Source organism: Sciurus carolinensis, chromosome 7 (assembly GCF_902686445.1).
Source record: "Sciurus carolinensis chromosome 7, mSciCar1.2, whole genome shotgun sequence".
Taxonomy (NCBI): Eukaryota; Metazoa; Chordata; class Mammalia; order Rodentia; family Sciuridae; genus Sciurus; species Sciurus carolinensis.
The window spans coordinates 12907109-12925338 of record NC_062219.1 but is presented as its reverse complement, the minus strand read 5'-3'; the positions used below and the strand labels follow the sequence as shown (position 1 = coordinate 12925338).

Genomic DNA, 18230 nt, shown 5'->3' with positions numbered 1-18230 from the left:
AAAAAAACTTAAAATCGATTGCCTAGAGGGAAGATTTTTCAAGCCAATTATTGAGAATTCATTTGCAGGGCTGACAGGTATATTATCTACAGTGTCTCTGTCTTACTCCCCACAATGTTCCCTAACTGGCAATCCATTTGTGACTTTTCCTTTATTGATAGACTGCTTCACAGAAATAAGAATGAAGGAAATAGGAAATCTGTGTCCTTACAAGTCTAAATCTGGATTTTTTTCTTCATATTAGGCTATGACATTTTTAATCAATCCTTTGTCTTGGGCTAACTAGATCTAGGTCTCTAATTGAGTCTGCCTTTCTGCCTTGAAAAATAGAATCCATTAATTATTTGTGCAGCTTCTAATTACAAAAGCTCAGTGTGATCTAAAGATACTCTCATAATCGTAACTACCCCAAACCACATTGTTTCTGGTGCTGTGACAGTGGATGCTAATAATTCATATCAATAAACTGGTGGGGAGGCAGCCACCAACCATCCTGGGCTGGGTGCCGAAGGCTGAAGAGCTAGTTGGGCTTTCTGAGTCCATTATTCAGCCAAGCACTCTGACATTTTATATTTCCTTTCACATCAGTGATCCATTTCTAGATTTCTTAGAAACCGGAAATTTCCATTTTAGAGAAGTAAGCTCCGTGAGGACAGAGACTGCATTTTTTTCACTTCTACTCTTGAGTCTGGAACCCAACAGAGTAATAAATGCTCATGGGACAGAAGGCAGCTGTACTGATCCAGTACTGAACTAACTATAATGTTGCATTTATTTAAACCCTGGTACTTCACCATCCTGTTTCTAGATTATGAAAATATCACTGATCCTCCAGGGTTAATGGCTGAATGAAACTGGGAATTCTCAAAAGTAAAATTCTTACAAAAGGGTCAACCGCATGTTTGGGATCAAAGGTAAATTCCTGTGCTATTTTCCACATTCGCACTGAGAGGAGAACCTGCGTCCATGAAGTAACTGCATTTTCTCCCCCTACTTCATTGTCCTGAGGAATGCAAACGGGAGAGGACTATGACGAGATAATAGTGACTGACAAAAAGTGAATCTGCAGGAATCAAAGAATCAGTCTGGAAGAAAAGGAAAACTTCACTCAAGGATTTTGCTCAAGCATCCACCCAACTAAATTTGATGAAAGATTTTCCATTCCAAGCTCTTGTCTTTGTGGTGAGCCGAACACCAGATGGACAGGCTGGGGCGATTTGGCTGGAATTGTTTCCAAGAGAAAGTAACCGGGCATGTCTGTGCCACTCCAGAGCATAAACAGACACCAAAGTACTAGGAATCCTCCCTTCTCACTCCTGGCTCTTACCTATGACTCTTTTTTTGCTTCTCAAATGGCGGACAGAGACACTTGGGAAATGTGTGAAAACATAACCTTTCAAATCCCAGGCTCATTCTTCTCCCATAGACTATTCCAGCTCATTCCACAATCCATGGCTCAGAGGCAGACTAGAGAAAATGTAGTATCTGGGGAAATTTTCAGTAAATGGAATTCTGCTTTATTGCATCAGTATATAGACTGAAAACTGACAAATATTGAGGAAAGAGTTCTTAGTTGTGAATCTTTCTCCCTGTAAAAATCAGTGTATTTATGCCTTGCCAGGAGAAGGAAGATGGGGACATAAAAGAGGGATAATAGAAAAGGAATTCTTCCCCAGGAAATGGGAAGAGAGAAGTCACAGTATAATGTGTGGTTACAGAATCCAGATTCATCTGAGAGATAGATCACACAGGAGGCCACCCGAGGTGACGGAGGAAATTTCTAGCCTCTGCTGTGCACCAACCATTTCACAAACATCTAAACATGCAAAGTTGAAAATAAGAAAAAGAAGCCTTCCTTCACAGAGCAGAAAATGCAGGCAGTAGAACCTACTAAAATTTCACAGTCTGAAAAATGGGTATTAAAATGTATGCATTCAAACATATTTAGCAGAGGTTTAGTTTGTTTCTGGTAAACAAACAATGGCAAGTTAATCAGAGAAACTAGATTTACATTAGTTTCTGGAAAACAACAATAAATGGGCTTATTGGGGTTGACCCCGGCTTCCTGCCATCCTCACAGACAAATTTGACATACTGGGTCAGGCATGTGACCCCAAGAAGCAAACAGTTTATTTCTGAGCCTTCTCCACGTTATGAGAACAATTTTTAATAATTGCAACATTTCTGTCACCTAAATGTAGATATGCTCAGCTTTTGCATATCTTCCCCCAATTTGGAATAATATCTAATATACAGCTTTGAAATAACCTGGTTCTGATCTTTCAACAAACTGAAGTTCCCTCCAAGAGCAGAAACGTGTCTCATTTGAGAGCCAGTGCCCACCAAACCTAAAAGTAGAAAGGTGTTTAGATAAATATACTGATTCGGTGCTACACGAAGAAGATTTCATGGGGAACAAAAGTAATTATGAAAACATGTATTTTATGAAAATTCAAAGTATGCCCATAATACTTAAGATGTTTTATTTTGTACATAAAGTCCAGTAAAATTTTTATCTTTGTCTAGAAGTTGTGAAGTTTATAACTTCAGTCACAAAACCCAGATATTAAGTATACCAAGCTGTTCTCAGAGTTCGTTCCTGTTAACAGCGATTTATATTTTATCCTATATAGATCAGTATTTTTCAGATTTTCATAAATGAATGTGCAATTATATAATGAGGAAAAGAGCACAATTACATGAAAATAAATAAAAGGGGAATTTCAAAAATAATAGTTGATGCTAAAAGGACATAAAATATTGCATTGGACAGCTTTTTCAGAAAATATAAAGCTAGGTCACCTTTGAAGTTTTCGCATTAAAAACAGTTACATACTTTAATTTGTGACTGAAAACTTTGTTAGTGCCATGAGTCCATTCCAACTTGGAAGACAGCTCTATATTGATTTAATAATCCTTATTGCATGATAAGACTAAAATTTCAGTCTTTAAAAACTAATGGAACCTATTTATTTTGCCAAATTACTGGTTTATACATGAATCACATTTTCTCCTAACAAATGCTATTGAATTCTCCACAGGGGAAGGAAAATACCTTCCAAAAAACTCTCTGTTTAAAATTACTTAGAATAAAATCTCAATTAAGTTGTTTCTGTTTCCTAGAAAAATCCCAGGTCAGCAAGAGAGTTCAGTTATAAAGGATCATATAATTCTTGGATGGAAAATAGTCCTCATCAGTACAAAATTATGAATAAATCAAGATCTGCAGGGACTAATTGCATTACTTTTATTTTTCCTTTGATTGGACCTGAAAGATTTCAGAAAGCTCCTATTGAAAGCATTCATAACACACCAACATATTTATGTATCAACAGGTACCATGGCACATACACACACACAAAAAAAAGAATAAGAAGGTAATTCTCAACCATTTCTGCAAAAGGAATTAGAAGTTAAGTCTTTATGGATCTTAATTAAATTTCCCTTGTGAAACTTAGCAGCAATGAGTACATTTTTATTTCAATTTCAACTCCTCTGGTTATTTATCCTGATATATAATTATTGTAATGTGTTGTTATTAAATGCTATACATGGCCATAACTTCAGGACACACACACAGACAACCACAAACAGATCTTGACTATCCAAATATTTTCCTTGCATAGTAACAAACACCCATCTATTTCAATTTGTAATGTTAAAGATTCTCGCTTTTGAAAATTGTTCTATACCTCAGTTATCTTCGTTTCAAAATAGGAATTATTCAGTTGTCTTAGCTACTGCTGTGGTTTGGGGGGGGCGACATAAATTTGTACAAATGTAAGGAAAGAAGTCTGTAAACATTACTGTATTTTACAGAACTGATCAACTATCGTGGAGCTCAGGTCTCATAGTACACATATTGCAGCAAGTTCAATGCAGTAGTGAAGAGCAAGACCTTATGACAGATGTGGATTTAAACTTGGCTTCTGCTATTGTTTTCTTTTCACACAAATACATCTGTTATTGGAGTAAAATACGCACATCATAAAGTTTACCACTCTACACATCTTAATGGTAAAGTGTGTTTGCATCATTGTGCAGTCAGGACCAGCACCTCCTCCAGAACTCATTTCATCTTCCACAACTGAAACTCTGTGCCCATCAAACAGTAATTCCCATTTTCCCAACAGTCCCTGGCAGTCGGCATTTTACCTTATGGAGTGATGATTTTGGCTCACCTGTGTGCCTCCTATCAGTGGAATCAGCCTATTACCTTTTAATCATAGACTTATTTCATTTCAGTGTATCGTCCTCAAGATTCATCTTTGCTGTCAGAATTCCCCCCGTATAAGGGTGAATGACATTATCCTACGCGTCTATTCCACATTTTACTCTTCCACTTGTCCAGTCTGGGACTCTGGTGACTTCCATGAGCCAGTAGTTACAAATAATGCTGCCATAAACATGGGTGTGTATATATTCCATGGTGCCTCTCCTTTCAATTTTGTTTGTACCTACCCCCAAAAAACCAATGGCTGGACCTTATGGCAATTCTGTTTTTAATTGTCGGAGGAGCTTTTCCATGGTGCTACTTTTCATGACCACCAGCAGTGCAGAAGGACTCCACTTTCGCCACGTCCTCAGCAAGGCTTGTTTTTCTGCTTAATAGTTATGAGATGGTGTTTTATTGTTGCTTGGATTTTCATTTCCCTAATGTCTAGTGATAGTGAGTGTACTTATTGGTCATTCTTATTTCTTCTTTGAAGAAAAATCTATTCAAATCCTTTGTCCATTTTAAAATGGTGTTTTGTGTCACTCAGTTTCAGGGGTTTTTCCACGCTCTGGATATTAAGTCATTATCAAATATGTGATTTGCATGTACTTTCTCCAATCTGTAACTTGCGTTTTTACAACTTTGAAATTCCCTTGATGCACAGGACTTTTAACTTAACTTTTTAAAGCCCACTTCTTGTTTATTTTTGCTTTTGTCACCAAGGATTATGTGTCAGTTCCAATGTCGTGAAGCTTTCCCTGCGAATTCTTCTAAAGAATTCTGTCATCTGGGTCTAATATTTAGGTCTCTAATACACCTTGAGTTAATTTCTACACACCATGTTAAGTAAGGATTCCACTCCCCCTTTTTTTTTTAATGTAAATATCTACTTTTCCTAAAACTAATTGTTAGAAAAGACTGTCCTTTCCCCATTGAAAAGTATTAGCACCCTTGTTGAGAATCATGTGGACAGACACTCGAGGGCTTATTTTCATGATTCTATTCTATTCCATTTATCTGTACACCTGTCCTCATTTTGACTCCACACTGTTTTAGCTCTGAATAAACTTGAAGACAGAAAGCAGGCAGTCACTGGATTTGTTCTTTTTCAAGATCATTTTGTCTATCCTGGGTGCCTCAAGATTCCTTGCCAGTTTCTTAAGATTTCGCGTAATTTTTTGATCAATTTGTCTATTTCTGCAAAAACTTAGTTGATGTTTGGATAAAGATTCCACTGATTCTGTAGATTAATTTTTTTTTTGGAGGGGGGTACCAGAGATCAAACTCAGGAGTACTCAACCACTGAGCCACATCCCCAGCCCTGTTTTGTATTCTATTTAGAGATAGGGTCTCACTGAGTTGCTTAGCACCTTGCTGTTGCTGAGGCTGGCTTTGAACTAGGGATCCTCCTGCCTCAGCCTCCTGAGCCACTGGGATTATAGGCATGTGCCACTGCTCAGGGAGATTCTGTAGATTAGTTTGAGTAGTTTTGACATCTTACAATATTACTTCTCCAATCCATAAACATGAGGTGTCTTTCCATTTATTTGTGTCTTTCAGAGATGTTTTGTAGTTTTCATCATATAAGTCTTCCACATTCTTGGTTAATTTTTCAGTTTTATTCATTTTGATACTTTTGTAAATGGGATTGTTCTCCTAATTTTATTTTCTGCTTGTTCATTGTTAGAGCAGTGCAGAAATTCAGCTGATTTTCTCATGGTAACCTTTTAGGCCACTATTTGGCTGAATTATCAGCACTAACGGCATCTTTTTGTGTAGTCTTTGGGAGTTTCTACATGCTAGATGGTATCATCTTCTTTCTTTCCAATGTGGATGAGTTTTATTTTTTTATTTGGTCTATTTTCTCTGGCTAGGACTTACCCATAGTATAACAAATAGAAGTAGGAAAAATGGATATACTTGCCTTATTCCTGATCTTAGAAGAAAAGCTTTCACAATTCAGCATTGAATGTGATGTTTGCTATGGGAATTTCATATAAGCTTTGAATATCTTAAGGAGGTTTCCTCCTATTCTGTAAAACACTTTTTCTGCATTAAATGAGATTATGCCCTTTTCTCTTCATTTGGTCAGTGTGGTGTGTTATGTTGATCAATGCTTATATATCAAATCATTTTTGCATTCCTAGACTAAATCTCACTTGATTGTGATGTAGAGCCCTTTAATATGCTACAGAATTTAGTTTAATGGTGCATTGTTGACGAGTTTTGCGTGAGTTTTCATGAGGAGTGCTGGTTAGGTTCTCCTTTCTTGTAGTGTCTTTGTCTTGCTCTGGTGTCAGGGCATGGCTACCTCATAGAATGAGTTAGGAAGCATTCTCTCCTCTTTAATATTTTAGAATACCTGAGCACTAGCATTTAGATGTTTTGTATAATTAACCAGTGAAGTCATCAGGTACAGGGGTTATCTTTTTTGGGAAATGTTTTATTACTGATTTAACCTCTTACTAGTTACAGATCCTTCCAGAATTTCTATTTCTTTGTGAATACAAATTTCTCAAAGTGCATTAGCTCTACAAGCAATCAACAAACATATGAAAAAATGTTCAACATTTTTAGTAATAAGAGAAATGCAAATCAAAACTACCCTAAGATTCCATCTCACCCCAATTAGAATGGTGATTATCAAGAATACAATAAACAATAGGTGTTGGCGAGGATGTGGGGGAAAAGGTACACTCATACATTGCTGGTGGGGCTGCAAATTAGTGCAGCCACCCTAGAAAACAGTATGGCGATTCCTTAGAAAACTTGGAATGGACCCACCATTTGACCCAGCTATCCCACTCCTTGGCGTATACCCAAAGAACTTAAAATCAGCATACTACAGAGATACAGCCACATCAATGTTCATAGCTTCTCAATTCACAATAGCCAGATTGTGGAATGAAACTAGATGCCCTTCAATTGATGAATGGATGAAGAAACTGTGGTATATATATATACAATGGAATATTACTCAGCTATAAAAAATAATAAAATTATGGCATTTGCAGGCAAATGGATGAAATTGGAGAATATCATGCTAAGTGAGATAAGCCAATTTCAAAAAACCGAAGGACGAATGATCTTGCTGAGAAGCGGATGATGATACATAATGGGGGGGTGGGAGGGGGGCAAGAATGGAGGAAGGAGGGAATGTATAGAGGGAAAAGAGGGGTGGGAGGGGTGGAGGGGAAGAAAAAATAACAGAATGAATCAAAAACTTTTACCCTAGGTAAATGTGTGATTACACAAATGGTATGCCTCTACTCCATGTACAGAGAAACAAGATATATCCCATTTGTTTACAATAAAAATGAATTTTTAAAAAATGCATTTGCTCTTAAATTATCTAGAAAATGAAATATGCAGTTGCAAAGCAAAGTTTCAATAATACTAGCTTTTAGACCAATAATTTTTAATATGTTCATCTAATAACTCATGTATAAAATATAAAAGAGTTACAATCCAGTATTATAATAATATTAGCCTGCGCACTTACCTTCACTGAGATCTTCATCTTCACTTGGCCTCAAGCTATTGTCCATTGTCCTTTTATTTCAACAGGTAAGCCCTTCAAGATTTCTTGCAGGGCAGGTCTTGAGATAACAAACTTCCTCAATTTTGTTGTCTGGGAATGCACCAACTTCTCTCTCACTTTCAGAAGAGAGTTTTGCCAGGTTTGGGATTATTAGGTGATGATTTTTTTGTTTTAGCACTTTGAATATACCACACTAGCTTCTGGTTTCCTAAGTTTCTGATGAGGATTCTACCAACCACCTGAGAATTACTTAGAGGTGATAAGCTTCTTCTCTCTCGCTGCTTCTGAGAGTCCATTTGTCTTTGTCCTTTGACAATTTACCTGTCTCAGTGTGAGCTCTTCAAGTTAATTCCACCTGGGGGTCATTAGTTTCCTGGATGTCTGTATGTATGTCTTGCACTAAACTTCAGAAGTTTTCAGACATTATTCCAATAATGTCTTCTTCCTTCTCTCTTTCTGGGGCTCCCATGATGTGTATGACAGTCCACTTAATGGTGTTCCACAGGTCCCGTAGGCTCTACTCACTTTTCTTCACTCTTTTCTTTCTGATTTTCAGACTCCATACTTTTGATTGTCTTACATTCAAGTTGTCTGGTTATTCTGACAACTTAAATCTCTTGCAAAATTTTCCCTTCAATTATTATAATTTCAATTATTATGATTTCCTTTTGGTTTTCTTTAGATTTTCCAGCTCCTTGTTGATATTTCCACCTTGTTTATACCCTGTTTTCTTTCTCCACATCTTTCTTCAGTTCTTTGAACATCTTTAAGATAGTTGTTACAATTTTTTTTTTTTGTACTGTAATCTGGTCTCCCTCAGTGAATTTCACTTGTTTGTTTATTTTGTATTTTCTTCTTTTTCTTTGAATAGGTCATGCTTTCGCATTTCTTGGTATACTTTGTGATTTTGTTGTTGTTGAAGAAATCTGATTTAAATATGATAATGTGATAACTCTGAAAATCAGAGTCTGCCCTCCCTCATGGTTTGACATTAACAAGGCTAAGGTTTTCTTTGTCTTAGTTTTGATCCTTATAGGTTATCTCTATAAGGAGCAGTCTGAACTATAAACTTAAAGCCTGTTCAGGCTTTTCTGAGCCTGCACCTTTCCCTGGGTATACAAAATAACTTTCTTATTTTCCCTGTACATGCAGTTGCATGTGAATGTCCTCATCCTTAATATATGGTTCCCAAAGGAGAAGTAAAAATAAAACTAAAGTTGGGGGAAAATGCTTTGACCGTTTAAATGCCCTACAAGTTGCTTCAGCTATAAGAGAAGGAATTGCAACATTTGTAGTCAGAGGGTACAAGGATAGTTGCCTCTCCCTGTGCCTGTGCATCTGTGATCAGGAGCAGTTATCAATCATCACAAAATAGATTATGATATTTGGTGGACAGGGTCTTATTGCCTAGCCTGACACTCACAAGATATGTGCAAGCTGGTCCTTTATCTCATGCCTATCACCAGGCTAATGGTGGGAGCCAGGAAGCTGATAGCCAGATAAGGGTTGCAATGGGCCAAAATTAACTACAGTTAACTGCCCAAATGTTCCTCTGGAAGTTGCAAGTTTTCGATATGCTCCAAAGTTCCAAAATATTTACATAAGACAGATTATGCCAGTGCAATTGTTATCTAGGTGGGGGGGACAGATTCTTGGTGCTTCCTACTCAGCCATCTGTTCAGATTCCTTGCCGCCATTTGTCCTGAGCAAGTCATTTAGCCTCCACGAATCTTGGATTATTCATCCACAAAAGAAGTGATAATATGCATCTCATAGTTTGTAACAGAAATTAAGAAGGAAAATTTAAGTCAGCTCCTTAGAGCAATGCCTAGCAAAGTAAGCAGTCAACAAATGTTACCTGTGATTACAATGCTCAAAAAGCAGCATCCATCTCCATTATCATTTAGTTTGTTTTAGTGACAATTTTAGTGGTAATACAATCACCTCTTTGTTAGGGGAATAGAGGCTCAGCCACTTGGCTAAGGTCACCGACAGTGTTCACACCTATGTATTCTCATTTCAAACCTAATGTTCTTCCTGTCAGACTATGCCAGAATGTTTTATTCCTAACTTGATTAAGAAGCCAAATTAGAAGAAATTAATAAAATCAGTGTCGTTTTTATTACTCCCTGTCTGTGGGTTCATTACACTTTAATGGGGTTGGTCTTGATCTCAGAGTACACAGTATGACTCAGGCAAAGATTTCACCTTAAAATGTAGGTTTTTCTTCTTTAATCTCCTAACATTTAATATTTTGTTTAAGGGACCATTGGACAGTCATTGTAAAATGTAAAATATCCCTAGAAGGTATTGAAACTTCCCCCTATAAATATAATCTGTTGATCATGAATGCACAAGCAGGTCTTCATTGTGATGACTTCTAGAGCTAAAGCCCATTGGCTAACATTTGACAGGATGGAGTGCATCATCCGGGAAAGGTTAACCTGGGGCGTGTTCTGTACCCAGCGACCAGCTCCATACAGGGTCGTCAGCTCTGAAAGAGGGGAGCGTTCTGAAAAAAAGTGAAGAAGCACACAACACTAGCCTTTATAACTCCCCATGTCCACTACAGAAAGACCTTGGGAGGGTCTGTATACCAAGATGCCAATGGAACAGCGGTTTCTGGACCTGTCATGCCTCCTCAGTGGCCTGTACCTGTTTGTGGACATCACTAGAAAATTCTAAATGCTTCTCTCCAGTTGCTAATTTTGCTGGCCTACTGATGCTGGTACCTCCTGATCCTCATTGTTTTCTCCAAGTACACTCTACCATTGACACTCACCAGGCAAAACCCAACAGGAATGTGTCCATAGTCACAAAAAAAATTAGGTTTACTGAGCCCATTGCAGAAAGGAAGAGAGAGAACCACAGGATTTTAGGTTATGTTGGTGATCTGGAACAGAATTTGAGGAAGCAGAGTTCTACCTAGATGGGGGTTGTCCCAAACAAGGGTAACTTGATGAATGGGTATCAATAACTTTTTATCTAGGTCTAATTAAGAGAACAGGATTGACGTTGTCCTTTACTAAGAAGTAAGGGTTGCTTCTTGTTAATGAGGAGGGGGAGATGTTTAGTATTTTATGGTTGTGGGTGGCTTCTCTGTTGCAGGTAAGCTCATAAAGTCGACTTGTTTCTGTCTCATCACATCACGGTCATGGAGAATCCTCTGTATATTCTATGGAATTTTGCTCCACAAAGGAACACCACAGCCTGACTGTTAGCAACTAAGTTTTCTTTTTCTATTACTCAACCTCACTACCATTGTATGTCTTCTCATATTCTCCTCCCGCAATAGAGAAGGGATAAAAATAAGGATCCATGTCAGAGTGGTAAAATGACATGGGATGGGAAGGTGTGATTCTTCCTACAGGAGAAGAATCTTTTTAAACTATGTGATAACTCAAGAGCGAGATAAATGCAAGTGTCAGGGTCAGGAGAACCATCTTGGCACTCAGGCATAGTGACGCAGGTAGGAGAGTGCAGGCTGAATGGAGTTCTGCGGTACAGAGGGTGCTTACAGACCACGTGACAAAGCAGATTACGCTACTGCAACTGTTACCCGCATTGCACAGCACATTCAAGTGTAAGCACACAAAAGGTTGAAATATATTCTCAAGTTCATTAATAATACAGAATTTGCCTTTGTTCACTATTCAAACTAAATTCTTATTTAAGTCAATATACTCTTTCACTTTTTTAAGACAGTTTATTAAGAACAAACAGAAGACTCCATTCTTAGCCCTTCAAAGTCCAAAATACCTTAGAAATTATTTCGAAGGAACATAATGTATCAATGATATTCATGCATTAATTTGTTCAGATACCCACTCACAACAGCCACTGCGCCATCCTCATCACTAGCTTTGTAAACTGCAGACCTCAGATGAACCCTTACTACTGCCAAACGAATGCTTGCTCAATTTATTTTCCCATCCTCCCTTCTAACACCCCCACCTTCTTTGCTTTATCACCTCCCTGTCATTGACGCTCCAGGGAGAGTCTTCATTTACTCATGTGACCAATGTTTCTTGTGTTCCCACACAAGAGGGCCACCACAGTGAGTATGGATTCTTCCTGGAAGCTTTGCTGAAAAAAAGGAAAAAGAACAGACATGGAAATCACAAAATAGACAATAAGGTCAAGAGAAGGCTTCCAATAAATAAATATATATATATATATATTTATAAATATATAAATTATATATTTATATATATCTAAATATATATTTAAATATATATAATTAAATATATATTATATGTTAAGTATATATAATATATATATTATATATATATATATATATGCGGGCAGGCAAAGACGTGCTTTCTGGACCCATACTTCTAGTCTTGTTTCCAGGAATGATCAACAATGACTCAAACCACCTTTGCCTTGAATCCCATCTCTTTGACTCAAGGACAGCACTCAGCTTCCCCTGGCTCATCAATTTTCCATTACAGCATCATTATTCAATGGCATAAATACATCTCTATCAACTCATGCTTTAGATTTGTCTCTGGAAATCACACTCCTCTCTGTCCCTCTTGATGTCAAAATGACTCCAGAGTTCTCTTCCAGGTGCTCACTTCGCATTTACTTGTTGACACTTAACTATTTATCATCCGACCCCACCATGCCATAGAACTTGTCAAGGTCATTAATGGTGTACATTTTGCTAAAGCCCAGGGACATATTTCTAGCCTCGTGTGACAGAATATCTCTGCAACAGTCAGCAAATTCGACCACCATGGACTTCATGAGACTCTTCCCTCTGTGGCTTCCTTGATCCCAGCTCCGGGTTTCTTGTTAAATTTTCTGGCTTTCTCTGTTCCTTTACCTGGCCCTCCTCTCTCCTTTGCATACTCTCTCCTTAAGTGTTTTGTTTGTTTGTTTGTTTGTTTTGGTACTAGGTATTGAACCCAGGAGCCCTTAACCACTGAGCCACATCCCCAGCCCCTGTTTGTACTGTATTAGAGACAGAGTCCCACTAAATTGCTTAGGGCCTCACTAAGTAGCCAAGGTTATACTTTCTCCTTCAGCGTTCTCCTACTGTGCCATGGTTTATACTGAGAAGGATGTCCAGGAGGCTTGCAGCACAGCCATCTATGGGAAGAAGACAAAAGCCCTTTGTGCTCTGGCCTTGGTTTAGCTAGACAGTGGGCACAGTTCTGCTGGGAGAAACTATTTGCAACATTATGGGCAAAGCACTTCTGGAAATATGCATGACTCACAATACAGTATAGAAGGCATGTTTCAGCTTTAGATGGAGTCTAGAGAAATGGGGAGTGCAGAGGGGAGGTACAAATAGTTGTAGTTTTCTATGCCTCGGTTCCTTCACCACAAAATACAGTGATTAGACAAGAGGTCTGGCAGGTTGCTTGGATCCTCCCTCTCATCATCCCGTGATCTTCCATTACCAGAGTTGCTTTCTTCTTTTTAATTTGACTGGTTTGTCAAGGTAACAAGGAATATTCCATTTTTCTTTTTACTTCAAAAGTTGCTGATTCCCTAAGAAGAATCTGTGTTAGTCTTAACACAATAATATATTTTTTAATTCCTTTAATCAGTTCCAGTCAACAAGCATTTATTTGCTGATATACTTATTGTCCTGGATTTTGTGGTGAATGGATAATTTTCCTTTGTTTTTATTTGTTTTGAGGTTTTATTTACATTGCTGTTTGTATTTTACTTATATAGACTGCTGACATCACCACCAAAACATCACCGAACAGGATGTCTTCACCAAAAGTATATCTGAAGCCTTGTGTTTGTTGTATCAAGTTGAAAAGGAAGTTTTGTGGACAGTCTATGCACTTTAAAATGTATCATATCATCTACAGCATACATTTGAGCTTCAAAATCTGCTACAAAAATTTTCTGATATCAGTGTTGGTATTTTTTTCAAAAAAAAAAAAAACTCCTATCAATATTGGTGGTATTGTTTTACCCTCTGTCTTAAAAATAGCATATTCTTTATTGTTCCTGAAATATTAAAGAAATATTCAGGAAGATACCACCATTTGAAGTTGCTGATAATATATCCTTCATTATTTCTTATGTGTAAAACTTTCATATCCTAAAATGTATTTCCTTTTCTCTTAGAAGTTCTAATTTTGAAAGCTATATCTAAGTTCTAAAAGACGGGTCTTTAGAACAAAAGCAAAATATGGTTATCCATGAGCCAAAAAGCTCTGGCTCCAGAAATGAATGCTCTGATGCTGTTTTCAAAGTCACTTAACCCAAAAAAATAATAATCTATATATTTACAAACAAAAGACTAAAGTCACAAATAAGAACATTTCATCCACTTACAATTATATCCATCAGAGAATATCATAGTAATGTCTTTCTAAAATATGTATCACAGAACACAGAAATCAAAGTAGCAAAACATGATTATTCATATAAACTTCAAATGAGGCAAGAGCTAGTTATGTTCTGATGTAAAATTTTCAGAAAGTAAATAAAACAGGAAATAGGCTCTTCCAAGAACATGGAGCCTGCGGGCTCTAATGGACAGAGTTTTTTCTAAACTTCCGGCCTATGTCCAGAAGAGTGGACATGTGCCTTCCCCAGCCTCCACCCAGCTTCCAGTTCCAGAAAGAGGGTGTCAAAAACTGCATACAGTAAAATAAGAAAAATGAAGAAAAGAGGCATAGAGAAACCAAAAGAGAATTGTGATGAAATTAGCAGGAGAGTTAATATGAAAGCAAGGTGCACCATTAGATTCTACACAATTATTTGGAGGAGACAAATTTTGCTGATTTTTCCTGATAAAAAGTGCAAAAATGAAAAGGTGATCGTTTGTTCATTATACATTTTCTATGTATAAAGCTCATCATTGCTCCAAAAAAGCAGAACTTTCCCCTGTTCTGTCTGAAAGATAATTTTCTCATGACTTGTCAAAGAAAGACATGGAGGGAAGAAAGTAGAGAAGGTAGAGAGAGAACAAAAAGTTGAAAAGGTTGTGGGTAAAAAGAGCAACACTCAACTAAAAAGACTCTATCAGTCATCCACTCTGGTGACACACAATGGACAGCTAGTTGACCTCTGCAAGGTGGTTCCTGTGTCTGGTTTTCTGGAAGCCTCTAGTTTCTTCTCTTCTGAGGCAAACTGGCAACTTTCTTCTCTTTTGAGGCAAACTAGCAAGCACTAAGTACTTTCCTTCTGCATGACTCAGGTATGTGAAGCCTCTACTCCAGTGTGAATCTTTGCTGGTGTCAGCTCCTTGGAAACGTGCTCAGTGAACATGTGGCATGGCTTTGAAGTAAATATAAATGAAATGAAATGTTTCAGAACATTTTACAGCAAACTGAGAAATTCTCTCTATACTACTTCATTGAGCTAGTGAGAACACAACAGAAAATATAAACTAATATATGGTCTCCTTCTGTATTAATAGAAAATGAGCATATAATCACTAGTTGCTTTGGGGTTTATTATTTTGAAATACCCCCAATACACACACACACACACACAAACACCTGGGTGTAATATGATGAAATCAGGTACTCATTTAATCACATTCTTTAGGATGTAGTAACCTAAAATGTAGGCAAGCACTTCATTTCAATGGATTTCCCCAATATCTTAAGAACTAAAAATGATACTCTAGTGAGTGTTTTATCCATTAAAAGTATGGGTTTTTATAAAAGGGTAAGTGGACATTAATGTTATGGCAAAATTTTTCCTAAGTACAATGCTGAATATATAAAAGAGACTCATTGAAACCTTACTAAATGAAATATCTTTCTTCTTCACTCAATTAGGTAAAATGTGAAAGGGCAGAAAAAGCATAAGGAGACAGTCTTGGACATCCCAGCAGGCTAAAATGTAGTTGAACAATATGAAGGGCATAACGTAGTATAAAAGCAACAAGCTGGGTTCTCAATTATAGTCTCCCTCTTTGAGACTCCCTTTGTTTTATTATCGAACTGAGATAAGTTCATCACAATTCAGAGAATTAACTCAAAAAAATAAATAAATAAATATAAGTGTCCATTGGTGAACCCACATAATTTATTCAGTGGAATTTCATTCAGCACTAGTTGGTCAAAATCAATGAATTTTTGTAAGTAAGAATAGTTTTGAAGAATGGATGTAACAATAGATAGGAATGATTTTCTCAGTACATAAAAAGGATGGACATCTCCAAGTGAAGGATTTATAGGCCACATAGAAGACTAGTGAGCTACCAATAAAACAGACTTCACAATGCCTCTTCCCCAACATGGTACCTGGACTCTACAATCACTGTAATGGATCAAACACTGAAAGTCCTTAGAAGAACACAGGTTTTTTTTGTTGTTGTTGTTGTTGTTGTTTTATAAAATATTTTATTTGGAGCCAGGCACAGTGGCTGTAATCCCAGAGGCCAGGAGACTGATTCAGGAGGATCATGAGTTCAAAGCCAGCCTCAGCAATAGCAAGGCACTAAGCAACTCAATGAGACCCTGTCTCTAAATAAAATACAAAATAAGGCTGGGGATATGACTCAGTGGCCAAGTGCCCCTGAATTCAATCCCTGGTATCAGAAAAAAAATAATTATTTGGTCATTAACTTGGGGTTTGTAGAACAAAAAGAGCTGATCATCCAAAATAAATCTATATACATATCTATTATGAAAATTTCAATGAGGTAAATAGAAAAAAAAGTAGCTTGGGTCAGTGCTTAGAAGACCCAATGCAGGGGTATATGGGAACAGTCAATGTCAGGAAGACCCTGCGAGTAGAATTATAGTTTCCAGGGTCATGCCACACCTCCCAGTTCACTTTGCCACTCCACACATTTATGGCACAGGAAAAAGGAGTAAGCACAAAAGATGGAAATCTCCAGGGGTTCTACTCAGATCCACTCAAATAAACTGAACATAAAGATAATCCTTGGCCCGCTTGCTGACTCTGGTTCGTATACCCCCAGAATGGTTTCTAGTGGGTCTTGATCATGCATTTAACTTCCCTGGGAAAACATTCCTACCACCACATCAGAGCAAAACAGAGCAAAAAGCCTATGTTTGCTGAACACTGTTACCCCTTGTCCAATTAGACCATCTTCTCATATTAAAGTCTTCGGGTGTGGGCTGACAGTAATTGGTATTCCTAAACCTTCAGTCTTGTATGAGTCTCTTTCATGTATTTAGAAAATAGCTGAGCCTTCTTTCATATGTTGCTGAGAGTCAGAGCCTTCTTTCTTATGTTGCTGAGAGTCAGAGCATGTGTAATTGGGAACAGTATGCTAACTATCTTTAGAGGAAAGCTCTATGGATAACTTGAGAAAAATCAAACAGCATTGTTTCTCTAAAATGCCCACTGAAATATTCTCAATAGATATTCACTTTGTAGTATTTTATTTTTAATGAACAGGTAAAATTTTATATTATATACACATGTATATGTCATATACAATATGAAATTGAAAATATATATGTATTATACGATGTCTGAATTAAGCTGATTAACATATGCACTAACTCACTTTTCCTTTCATCATGGGCCCTAACCTAATTTGGTTTCACAAATACCTCATTCCAGAGAGGAAGTAGTTTTTTTAAAAATTGAAATGAGCATAGATTGTGACTACCTCATACTCAGGTAAACCAGAAGAGGAGGTTGAAAATATGATGAGTCAGAAAAATGACCTTAAAGAGCCCAATTATTTAACATAAAACATCTTATTGAAGACCAGATGTGAAATGTAAGGGCTTCTCAATAGACTGTACACAAGTCAATTGCGGTCAATAATGCAGCTGAGTGTGCCTTTGGATCATACAACTCTATAATCAGTAGTAAATCTAGCAAGGATTATTTATCTTACTTATTTTATTTATTTTTGCTTTGGGGAAGAGCCATCTGTTTATAAACAGCATAAAAAATGTTTAAACATCTTAAATTTCAAGAAATCTCAGTTACTTTAAAAGCTTAAAATCAGATTTAATTTTGGTTTTGGTTTACTTGTGTGTCTTGAAAGATCTTGTCTAAATTATCTTTTTAGATTTACCATATTTATAGTCCTCACTGAAATCGCTTTGATTTATCTCATCAAGTTAAATGGCTTTCCCTACCTTTGCCCATTAAAATCCTTTAAGGAAATAAAACTTTTAAAGCAACTTACAAAATAAAATCTGAAAATAAGCCCTCTCAGATGGCAAGGCAACTTTCCATCCATATACTATAGTGTAGCTCCAGGATCTCTGTCTTAAGAGCTCAAGAACTAATTCCAACCATTTGGAACATAGGAGGTTCATATAATTTGAATTCCTGGTGTTCACTAAAACCAAAACGCTTTCCTGGAACACGGAATTAAGACCCTAAATCAATGGGTCTATCCTACTATTTCCACCAATCATCTGCCATCTTGGGTTGAATAAGTTAGATTTTTAACTTCAGGTGACTTAAAGAACAGTAAGCACCAGCTGAAGTTTAAATGAACTCAGTGTATCATGTAAATAAAAAGTCCAAGGAAGACTTGGCTTCAAGCAT

The 18230-nt window shown here is 37.1% G+C and overlaps 1 protein-coding gene across 2 annotated transcripts in view; it reads left to right on the top strand.

The window, feature by feature from the left end:
• Oprm1 (opioid receptor mu 1) overlaps positions 1-18230 on the top strand; it is a 60299-nt gene that overhangs the window by 13939 nt on the left and 28130 nt on the right. The gene's annotated exons all lie outside the window — the stretch shown is intronic.